Below are 12,309 nucleotides of genomic sequence, written 5' to 3'. Positions count from 1 at the left end.
ACATTACCTGCAGATTACTTATTTGTATTGCCCCATAGAACAGCTTTAAAAAATTACCTTTTGGACAGTTCCCAAAACTTTTCATTTGGTAAAAAAAAATCCAACTCTATCTCTCTAATGGACATATAACTTTTACTTGATCTACGTGGATTATTGGCCTTGGGACTTATTTGTTCATAGAATCATAATGCTGGACAAGATCACAAATGCCACCCAGTCCAACCCCTTGACAGTCCTGGCAGATGGCCATCCAGCATCTGCTTAAGTAGAAACCCAAGGTTTTCTGCTCCACTGTTGAATAGCTCTTACCATCAGTAAGTTTTTCTTAATCTATATGTAGAATCTCTTTTCTTGGAGTTTGGATGTGTTGCTTCACAACAGAACAATCTGGCTCCCTCCTCAGATTACCAAAAACAGGGTTTTTTTTATGTCTTCTTCCTTGGTTTTGTTGTTTTCTTTTTTTTTTTTTTAGAACATATAGCCCAAAGAAGAGTTCTGGGGAACTCGAACATTTGTTTACAGTTTTTGATATTTTGCATTACCTTAATTTCTGTATTCTACTAGATATACTATTACGTTTGTTTTTTTTTTTTTAAAAAAAAACCAAATGAGTTAGCATGTGTACCTGCAACTTGTATAAGTGGCACAATGACAAAGTGCCTGAGACTTTCCTGAGGGTCAATAACCAGCGAGAGCGAGGCCTGTCTGGTTCTCCAGCTGTCAAGGTCATACCAGCTGGAACAGACCCAGGAAGCTGGAGGAAAAGCGGCCAGCTTGGTGTTAGCCGGCAGCATCAGAACCGCGGCATGCCAAGTGAATATGACAGTTCTGTATAATTGTATTTGTGGATGCTACATTGAAGCAAAGCTTGAAAATAATATGTTGCAAGGAACAATGTTGCCTGTGATAAGTTGCTTTGGTGGTGGTGGGGTAATGGATAATATACCCATATATATACATCTAGAAATTTTAGTCAAAAATCAACTCCCCAACCAAAAAAAGCTGGGTGAATTTAATATTCAATATGAATATTATAATTTAACTCTTATCAAACAAAGGAACCATCCCTTCTCTGAGCAGAAGAGTGAAGGGCAAGGGCTTTGAGTTTCCTTTGGGGTGGAGAAAAGCAGGATAGAAATGAAGTAAATAATAAATAATAAATTAACCCACCCTGTGACCTAAAAGAAGCACTGATGCCCTCTGGACTTTTCTGGACTCTTCTGGACTTTTTGACTGACTGGATGGGAGATTAATGGTGGTGGCCAGGGGCAGCCGGCCTCATGATTCAACACTGATGAATCATGTTTAGCCTGCAGAAGAGAAGGCTGAGAGGAGACATGATAGTCATGTATAAATATGTGAGGGGAAGTCATAGGGAGGAGGGAGCAAGCTTGTTTTCTACTGCCCTGGAGTCTAGGACACAGAACAATGGCTTTAAACTACAGGAAAGAAAGCAGATTCCACTTGAACATTAGGAAGAACTTCCTAACTGTGAGAGCTGTTCAGCAGTGGAACTCTCTGCCTCGGAGTGTGGTGGAGGCTCCTTCTTTGGAGACTTTTAAGCAGAGGCTGGATGGCCATCTTTTGGGGGTGCTTTGAATGTGACTTTCCTGCTTCTTGGCAGGAGGTTGGACTGGATGACCTGTGAGGTCTCCTCCCAATCTATAATTCTGTGACTCTTTCCCCTCTATGTGGAATGACCCTTGACGTATCCTTGGGTTATATCCAAATCTATATATATCCAAATCACCTTATATATAAGGTCAACATGGGTATATATAGTAAGAGCTGGAATTCTGCTAGTGACATATACACATGTAACATGGGGTTGCACATACATATGTTCCTTTTTTAGACATCGTGGAAGGAGCTATTCAGTACCTTGTTGTGCTATATTCCCCTCTCCAGCAGTTCTAAGACTGGAACTGTCACAGTTATTTACTAGTTGGGTGGCAAGTGGGAATGTAAGAGGTTCCAAGTTAGTACAAATATGCAAGAAAGGAATTGATGTAGTCCTCTTGGATCACCAACACGTCTCCAGGGTGATGTCAGCTGCCTTTCCCCAGCTGCAGAATTACAAATAGATGCTCCTACCTTTCAGTTAGAAAGTAGCCATAATAGCATGCTAAGCAGCAAGTGGGAGAGATGTAGAACTATATGGCCAAAGTGTTAAGTTAGTTGTTTTTTTTTTCAATATAAAAAAGAGCCTTGAACTAAAAAGGCTCTCAGAGTGCAGCTTACAAATTGTTAATTTGGCAACTCCCTACCCTAAAGTTTATTATCTAATAAGACATGGCACAGAAAGAAAAGGGGATGGCAGTAGGAGAGGGAATTGTCAGGCAAATATTGGCTGTTCTCATCCTCCTCAGAGGCCACAGCTGTGACAATTGGAGTAAGGGCTCCTCACCAGCTACTAGGACCAAAGCTCATTGGAGCTGTGCCTGGCATTTACTTCTTACCTGCATGATGTAAGCTGCTAGCCAAAGACTCCAATTTTGGGCACAATTGTTACTCATTTCCCCACTGGAGATAGGAAGGAATGCTGTTGTGTGCCATCTGGCTCCTGAATTGTTTATTTTTCAGCTGGAATAGCAAAGAATGGTGCAACAAATGTGGTTCCTTTTTATTCTTCAGTCTCAGACTGTGTTGGGATGTGTGGCTCTCAGGTGGCCAAACATCCTCACATGGCTTGAGATTGAGTGATACCATATGCTTGTTATACATTTTTTCTCCATTTTAGATGAGAAATGGAAGAGTTGGGCAGCAACACAGTGACCAATAGCTACACATATTTAAAAGGGTAAAACAGAAGCATTTTTCATCACCAACTTGTACAAAGTCAAAAGTCAATCCACTCAGTAACTCAATGAGTTATTTAATGAGTGATGTGAGTTACAGAATGTTTTTCCTCATGCTAATGAATGAATTGTGCCTTTGTAACAAGTTCACAGAACATATGACTTTAAAAAACCCTTTACTTACAAGATCTGTATTGAAATGTGGATGAGTAAGTTGGCCTCAATCCAGTCATTAGTTCCAATTAAAAATAGACACATTGGAACAATGGGAACTTGATATGGAAGCTTATGTGAGATCCATTGAATGACTCTGCTGTAGTTGGGACTTTCATTTGAATTTTGACCAATATTTGAAATTGTCTGCTCCAGAACCCTTTGGAAGGCTGTGTAAAGAGTCATAAATGGCTGCAAGAACACAGTGCAATGGACTACCTTGGTGAACTCTCCATCTTTGGAGGTTTTGAAGTGGAGATGGTGGACATCTTTCAGGAGTGATTTAGTTGTGTATCCCTGCATGGCAGAGGGCTGAACATTGTCCCTTTCAGCTCTAAAATTCTATTTTATTATTCTAAAAAAGTCTAATAACGGGAAGACATTGGGAAGAAAATTATGTGGAAAAATATTTTCAATTGATTCTCTCTCTAATAAGTAGAATTAATAAACTGGATCCAGATTTAATCTTATTGGTCATGTTGAAATCAGAGAGACTTTAGTTCCTTGTGGATAATATTTAAGCCCATTACTCTTGGTGAATCTACTCTTAAATAGGACTAAATTTTATTTCAAGACACTGTGACTTATTGAAACAGTTCAACTAGGAGTCCAGCTAATGAAAGTCACTGAAAGCAAAATTTCTATGAATACTTGCAGTTAACTAATATATGGAGCATTAATGAGTATGTTTATTAATGTTTCATTTAATTAGTGCCACATTCTTGCCAAGATGCCTTGCAAGCACTGGATGTCCATGTTCCTTGGCAAGTGGATTTGCTAATGTGGTTGTAGAGACAAAGAATGGAATGAGCTTTGGAGTGAGATAAAGGAGCAGCAAGAAATAAATAAAGCAGATGTAAGGAAAATGGGGAAATCAATCAAGATACCAGAAAGGCTTTGCAGAAGAAATGGAGGAGGATAAAAGTGGTCCTGAAGGGAAAGAGTTGGAAACAACTATCTTGGTCACTGGACAGGAATGCATAAAAGATGATGGGAGGTTAGGAACTGAAGTTGCAAACAAAGATGTTATCAGATTGACTTTTTGGACCAGATAAGGTTTAATGCCTTCCCAGGCCTATCAGGATGGTTCATGGCATTGCAAAAGCAGGTGAAATAATGAGGGCATACACAGTAGAGAGACTAATGCAAGATCTGTCTCATTAACACTTTTTATTAAGTTTGGTTGCCTTGTGTGTTTTCTGTGCTAAAGGTAAATACACTTAAGTGGAATGAAAGGTTATTAAAAATAGCAGTACCTGTGAAATAATGAGGCAGACTTTGTAAGCCTGGATAAATGTTTATTAGATGTCTGCTCCACCATCCTGAGTAAGATTTATAGGCTGGCAAGCAGAGTAGGAGGTAGTAACCAGGCAATCACCATAAATACTCACTGCCCTTCTCAGGCGTGAAGATGCGTGTTCACTGAGCTTAAAACACGGAGCATTCTGGGCTTTCTGTTTACACCGGGGCCCCCTCAGGTAATAACTTTTCAGAGTAAGGCATTAGTTCTGAAATAAGAGGAGAAACATTGGGGGACTTAGAATTGAGGAATGCAGACTTCCTTGGAAAGTTAGATTGAATCTTCTTTTTCTTAGCAATTAAAGAACAAATGTCAGCTACTATAGGATTTTTCCTTCAGTTACTGCTTCTCCATTTGTGCTATCATTCCGACTTGATTTTTTGTTGAATACTCTGTCTGTCTGTCTGTCTGTCTGTCTGTCTGTGTGATACTTTATTGTTTGCAGTTTTAGGAAGGGTCACCAACAATCTGAGGTGGTCCTTTTCTAATCCCAATGTTGGAAATTTTTTGGAAAAATTACTTTTTTAGATTTCATCCCTCCTCCAAATCTCCCAGACAAAATGGCCAGTCATCTGCAAGTAGTTTTCAAGAAACAAACAGAAAAACCCTCTCATGTCAAAAATATAATTGCAAGGTCAAGAAAACCACAGATGTATAAATGCAAAGTTGACGAAACCATAAATGTTTACGTGCAAAGTCAACACAACTATGGATGTGTTGAGAGAAAGTCAAGTGTGTACAAGCTGCATCTTCATAGTACACATCTGTGGACAGATGCTTGATGCTAAGTTAGGAAGTGTATGTGATTGGGTGGTGGGGTTGAATTCAAAAATGTTGAGGCATTATTGGATTCTTTCACCATTATTATTTTTCAGAGAAAGGGAAAACTCATTCATGTACAACTGTGATGCTATACAATAACTTAACTACTGTAGATTAAATGGAAAGCAGATATGGTAGGAAACAATCATACCCTGTTTCCCCTAAAATAAGACATCCCCAAAAAATAAGACCTAGTAGAGATTTTTATTTATTAAACTTAAACTTATATATTTATTAAACTTATATACCGCTACTCCCAGTTTGGCTCGGAGCGGTTTACAAATATAGATTAAAACAATACACTTGGCTTTAAAATAACAATAAAAACAATAAAAACAACAATAAAAGCAACAATAAAAACAGACATAGCCCCGAGTTTTTCACCCATTCAGATTTTGCTGAATTGCTAAATATAAGGCCTCCCCCAAAAGTAAGACCTAGCAAAGTTTTGTTTGGAAGCATGCCCAGCGCCCACCAAACAAAACACCATAGCATGCAGGATTGGTAAATGTACATACCAGTTGTATATGGAAATAATTGTAGTAACAAGAAATTCTTGACAGAAGTCACAGTTTGTCTGGTTTGGTTATGTTGGTTTGTGATGACAACTACTGTACAGTATAGAATAAATGTTCATTTTTTTGTTCAACAATAAATGTGAATTCTTCTTCATGGAAAAATAAGACATCCTCTGAAAATAAGACCTAGCGCATCTTTGGGAATAAAAAATAATATAAGACACTGTTTTATTTTCGGGAAAACACAGTAGTATTGATAGTCTGCTTCCCAACTTCACCATTTTAAACCTGGATACTGATAGCAATTAGCTTACTATAGCATTCCTGTTAGAATATAATGCTTTCCTGGGAGATCTATTACGCAAATCACAAGACTAGTTAAAATATGGTATTATGTTTCAACAGTTATTTGTGGTTTTGCAAATAAATCCGTTCAAACAGCTAGCCATAGAAACTGTTTCTAGTGACCCTATCCAAGCATACTTCTGTTAGCAGTTCAATGGCCATTAAAAAGGAAGAAAAGAAGACAGAAAGAATCTGCTTTCTTCCAGCTGATATAACTTCCCCTGCCTAGCTGCCCAGAAGCGAATGTTTCTTGAACTGGAAGAGATTGCTAAATCAGAATGTTGGTATCTCTGATAGTAGGCAAACCCAATGAATGAACCACAGTATGGGGGGAGCACTGGAAAGACATATTAACTTCAGAGTAGGCACTTTCCTAGTGGATCCCCACATTCTTGCATTTCACCAGGGTGCGATGTTTAGCATTACTGTTTACATTATTGTAATTATGTCTAGCATTGCATTTAGGAATACAAATGAGCACGGGCACATTTTATACAAATCTGTACCCTCTGTTTTGATTAGGCACTCCCTCTGTTTTGACCATGCATGAATGCCCATCCAGATTCATTCAATTTATTTGGGGGTTTTTTTTCAATATATTTTTCAACTTCATATCAAAAAAGGGCTCAGCAGAAAAGTGCAAAAACAAGCAAAAACAAACAACTGATTTTAAAACAAAAAATAGAAATAGATCAATAAAGAGAAGCAATATCTTACTTTAATTTTAACTGACTGATTGGTTCCATAACAGTGGGACAGTGATTTTATTACATTTTGGCAAAAGACACAGTCATTATTTGGTTTGCTTCCTTCAGTGTTAGTATTTCCACCAAGCTGAAAGCAATGCATGCTGAATATTCTTTTAGTCTCATGCCTGTATGTTTCTGTCCAACTTGAATCATTCCTTTCCTGGGCACTTTACATTTATATCAACAAAGCAGAGCTTGAAAAGCCACTTTTAATTTTTAAAAAGCCATTAATTATAGTTATGGCACCAGGCCTGCCACAACCAATTAGTTATCATTGTAGTTAGTTCCTCTTCAAGACTATAATTTTCTACGGTCCGGTTTCTCAACAATAGCAACAGTAATTGAATTGCTCTTAAAGAAAATGGAATGCTACATACAATCTCCTCTCCTGTGATAAAGGCACTCTTCCTTTTTCTTGCTGTCATTTTAACACAGAACAACATAGCCTATAAATACTTTACAATTATTTCAATATATTGTACTTGAAGTGCCAAGGCATCATCCTATGGAATCATGGGATATGTAGTTGACATGGCAATAGAGTTCTTTATCTGAGAATTAGTCCTAAATTACATACTAAAGTAGACTTGTGCTATAATTATGTAGTGTGACATTGTCAGAGATCATATAATGAAGCAGCATGTTCCACTTCTGCTATTTAGTATGACCACTAAACTATTATAGTTGCATCACAAAAAGATTGGTAAAATCCAACTGTGATGTAGCATAGATCATAGTTGATAAAGAGATTGATTGGCAGTAATAGCAACTAATTAGTAACTAAAAATCAATTACTTCTCTTTTAACTAGTGCTTCTTAGATTTACCAGCATATTGTAGCCACTACCAGTTAAAAACCTGCACAATCCACATTCCAGAATGGCTGGATACTGTTTAGTCTGCAGCCAAAGAATTGGTTAAGTAGTTCAGATCGATAAGTTTAACTACTTTAAGCCTAACCTAAGACAATAGACTATCAAACCAAAGTTTCTTTTGGTGGAATATTACTTTGAACCACCTTAAAACCACCACCATCCATCCCAAACCCCTCGTTCTAGCTGTATTTAATTTCACCATCAGACTTCCTTGACATTATGAGAGGGCAAACCATGTTGAAAGGTGTATCTGTCAGAAGGGCAAAAGAAGTGAGGCCATCTCTTTCTTTGATGGTGCTGGAAACTCATTCATTTATTTCAGTGTCTCAGTTCCCCACTGATCCTTTGTTTCAACATGTATTAATTATACGAGATGTGTAGCTGCGTTTGGCACAGGTGGAAGTCTAGGTTGTGAAGTGGCAACAGATGCTGGAATTGCTGGGAAAAGAACAGAAGCTAGCATGACAGGTGAAAGAAGTCTTGTTCATCCTTCATCATTCACTTACACACATCACATTGCTGACCTTGTCCAGATGGCTGTGAATGAGCCCATGGAGACAAGACTGGAAGTCAGAACCCAACAGCTTGACAAGGGATGCAAGTGGCACAAGCCACCATTCTCTTGCTAGTGACCTATCGCTTTCAGCCAGATATCTTTGGCTTTGCTTTAGACTAGACTGACACGTTAGCTTACAAAATTCAGTGTCAAACATTTTTCAGAAATGAAGAGCCAAGATACACAACCAACAGCATTGTCTGATGTATCTCACATTGGGAATTGTCACTTCAAAGAAAGTTCTAATGTCAAAAGAGAAACAAAAAGGAAAAAGAAAACAATGCTGTGAAGCCTTTTTGTGTTATTTTCATGTACAGGGAGTGTTTAAAAGGGGGACTTGTATATGTTTTGGTCAATTACTTGCTTTCAGAAGAAAATTAGGAGAGAATTACATCACTAGTCAAAAGTAATCCTGAGGAAAATAGTATAATTTTATCGCAAACATGAATCACTATTAAAAGAGGAGCAACTGCATCTTGGCTGGTTGCTGGAAGCATTGGCAGAGAATGGAAAATAGGTCTGTTTCTCAGATTTTATCCCTGGCTTTTGACTTGTGGTGAGTTGGTAGATGGCGGCTCTAGTGTCTATGGGCCAATGATGATGCTCCAGGCTTCAATCTGGACCTCATCTCACAAATAGGGTCAGCATTGGATAGCTCCATTAAATATAAAAGTCAAAAGTATGTTTATATTAGACTTGTGCAAAAGTTTCTAAGATTGGATCAAAATTTGTAAAATCTGTACTTCCGAAGTGATTTCCAACATGTCGGTGTGGTCAGGACAAAAATTTACAAATTGAAACTTACTCAATCATCTCCTGTTATCTTGTGTCATTGGATACAAAATTCAAGGAAATAGCTCTTGTGGTTTTTTAAAATGTTGTTTATAAAAACTTTAAAAATTCCCCAAAAATCTGTGGATAAGTGAAACATTCTGAAATTTGGTGATTAAATCATTGTAGCAAGTTTCACCTTAATAGCTGTAAAAATTAGGGAGAAGGGAGCACCTGAATTAATTACAATTAATGTAATTCATTCATTACTATAATGAAAAATAACAAAATTTCATTACTCTCATTACAGTAATGAAATTTTCACTAATGATACGTTAGAAACAAAATGCCAGTGCCCCCCTCCCCCAGTTTTGTAATGACATTTTTAATGGATTGCACATGCCTAGTATATATGTCTGTTTGTACCACAAAGGCTATTGCTAGGTGAAGTGACCCTTAGTGATGTTGTTGGGTTGGCTGTTGCTAGGTGAGGATTGGCTGTTGCTAGATGAAGTGGTCCTCTGTGATGTCACTTGAAAGAAATGTGACGTGTGTGAGTGGAAGGAAGGAGCCACAAAAAGACCTGTGTACCATTGCCTACTGCCAACCCAGATAGTTGAATACCATTCCAATAAAGGCTGGTCTGCTGAAATCAAAAAGGATGGGAATCCTCTGTGATGCTGTTAGACTCCCCGCCCAGATGCTGTTAGACTGCGGCTCCCAGCATTACTCACAATTGGCTGTGCTGATTGGGATTGCAGTCCAGCAGCCTCTGTAGAATCACATGATCCCCACTCTGTTGTTGAGGCAGACTTTGGTCAATGAACTAGATGACTACAATAATGGATTACTACATTATATTTTAAAATTAATATTTTAATTGTTTTGGAAATGCCTTTAAATTATTGTATTTTAATATTTAAACTATTTATTTTTGTCTTAAAATATAAGCTACAATCTTTTTATGGGTACCTGTTTTTAATCATGTTATGTGTCTCCTTGGTTTCCTTTTAGGAGAAAGGCAAAATAAAAAAAATAAAATTAAACCAATCTGTTATATTTATGTGTTCAGTCTATCAATCAATCAATCATACTTTCCATCATGGTTCTAAAAGAGACATGATATGCTAAGACTGTAAGTTGTCATTAGCAGTCGTACATACAGTATGCTTGGAAATATTTATTTATTTATTTATTTACAGCATTTATATTCCGCCCTTCTCACCCCAAAGGGGACTCAGGGCGGATCACATTACACATATAGGCAAACATTCAATGCCTTTTAACATAGAACAAAGACAAACAAACATAGGCTCCGAGCGACCTCGAACTCATGACCTCCTGGTCAGAGTGATTCATTGCAGTTAATTGCAGCTGGCTTGCTCTCCCGTCTGCGCCACAGCCCGGGCCCAAATACTGACCTTGCAATGCAGATTACTAAACTCACAATATGTACCTAGCTCTATTAACTCTGAAAATTGTATTCCATTCATAACGTTAATTCAGGAATATGATGGATTTAAATACCCACTTTGTGCTTATTCAGTCTGCATTTTACTAGCCAGGTGCTCAAAAAGCTCCTGGACAAACGCACCATTGCATGCTGAAATTGACTGAGTACTTTGAAAAGGGAATGGGGATAATGCACTTGGAGGCACAATTCAGAATAGTATCTTGGCTCTGACTTTGTCCAGACTTGAGTAATCAATTTAGCCAAGAATTTCAGCATTTCAGGTGTGCACCAGGAGTAGAGATCTACCATGAAATTCAACAACTGAATTTCGAAATCATGTTATATGACTGCTATGGGCAGAGGCAAGGCTATATCTGACTGTTAGCAACAATGAAAATGCCTTTCTTCACAAAGAGTAGAGCCCCAAATGAAAAATTATCCTTGACAGCATGTTGGTGACTGGCTGACTGCTTGACAGCATTTTACAATAACCTAACAGTGCAACTCACATTAGGCTACTGAAAGCTGGCACAGAGTCTGAGGCAAGATGCATGAGCAAACCTCTCCTGAATTTTGCAACAGACATAACAGCTACTCCTTGGTCTGTTGAGATGCCTACATTTATTTTGAGAGATGTGTTTTTCACTGGCCAATTTTGTGACCTAAGACTGTTTGTTATCATACTTTGGCTTCAGAACTTAAGTCTAGGTGAGTGTTAAGAGTGGGATGCTACATATTGAAAGGATGCATGCATGTGAATAGACACAGATTGCCATCATACAGTCATTATGGGTCATTTGAAAAAATAAGCTCCTTTCCAAACATTTGCATTTGCTACTCATAAGCTAATTTACCAGGGAGGCGTTCAGCACTTATAGTAATGATAACTACTCAAGTTCAAACTGTGCATGACAAAGACGGGAGAGGATGGGGTTGTCCCTTTTCTATGCTTTCTGCTTCTAAAATTACTACCTGCCCCATTTTGTTTCAAAAATTATAAAAGGAATCATTTCATTGACATCACATCATAAGACTGAACATATGGTGTTATCTCCTTGTTTTGTGAGCACAATAATTTAGTGAGGATTTTTTTTTATTGATCTGCTCAGAAATTCCAAGCAAGAAGTCACTAGGCACAAGTTGCAGCAACTTGTGACCAGTTCTGAATCTTGCTGCTGAAACTTGGGCTCAAAGGAGCATTCTGATAGAATTCCCTTTTATCCTTTAGTAATAATGAACCCAGCATTTTCAGAGCATACTCACATGTAGCTAATGACTGTACACTATAATTCTGGATTTATTAACCCCGGATATATTTTACTTTATTTCGTGTCAAAAGCATTGTACATTTCAAATAATGGAAATAAAAAGAAAATTAAAAAAGAAAAAAAAAGAAATCACAAGCAACTAAATAGTTTTGGACCAAAAGCGGGCGACAGCAACCGCATTGTCTGTAGCTTTAAACAACTCCTCCTCCGTGCATGAGGCAGGGCATTGTGGGCAAGCATACATATGCTGAGTTGTTTGTTCAGCTCCACAGTCACACAAGGTGGAGGATTCCTCTAGGTAGTGCCACCTTGCCAAGTTGTCTTTTGATCTGCCCACTCCACTTCTGAGTCTGTTCAGGGACTTCCAAGTTGCCCATTCTTGGTTTGCCCCTGGAGGAAGACCCTCTTGGGGGGCCATCCAGTTGGAATTGCCAGGTTTAGCTGCCCAGAGGGACACCCTTGCTGCTGCTGGAGGAACATCAAGAGGAGTGGTGGTTCTCATGAAGCCCTTCCTTGATTTGAGTCTGGTGGAAGGAGGCTGATAGTCATGCAGTGGGTGGCTTTCACAATATTTTACTAGAGAGTGTTTCTTTGTTATATTTAAGACTTTAGCTATGAGTTTCTATTTTCTTGCTGTGTTCT

General features: G+C 38.2%; 1 protein-coding gene across 5 annotated transcripts in view; it reads left to right on the top strand.

The window, feature by feature from the left end:
* The window catches only part of dpp6 (dipeptidyl peptidase like 6), a 557,184-nt gene that overhangs the window by 284,813 nt on the left and 260,062 nt on the right, over positions 1-12,309 (top strand). The window lies entirely within an intron of this gene.

The sequence above is a fragment of the Anolis carolinensis genome, chromosome 6 (genome assembly GCF_035594765.1).
Source record: "Anolis carolinensis isolate JA03-04 chromosome 6, rAnoCar3.1.pri, whole genome shotgun sequence".
Lineage (NCBI taxonomy): Eukaryota > Metazoa > Chordata > Lepidosauria > Squamata > Dactyloidae > Anolis > Anolis carolinensis.
Note: the sequence above shows the minus strand (reverse complement) of the source record. Positions and strands in the feature narration are given on the sequence as shown.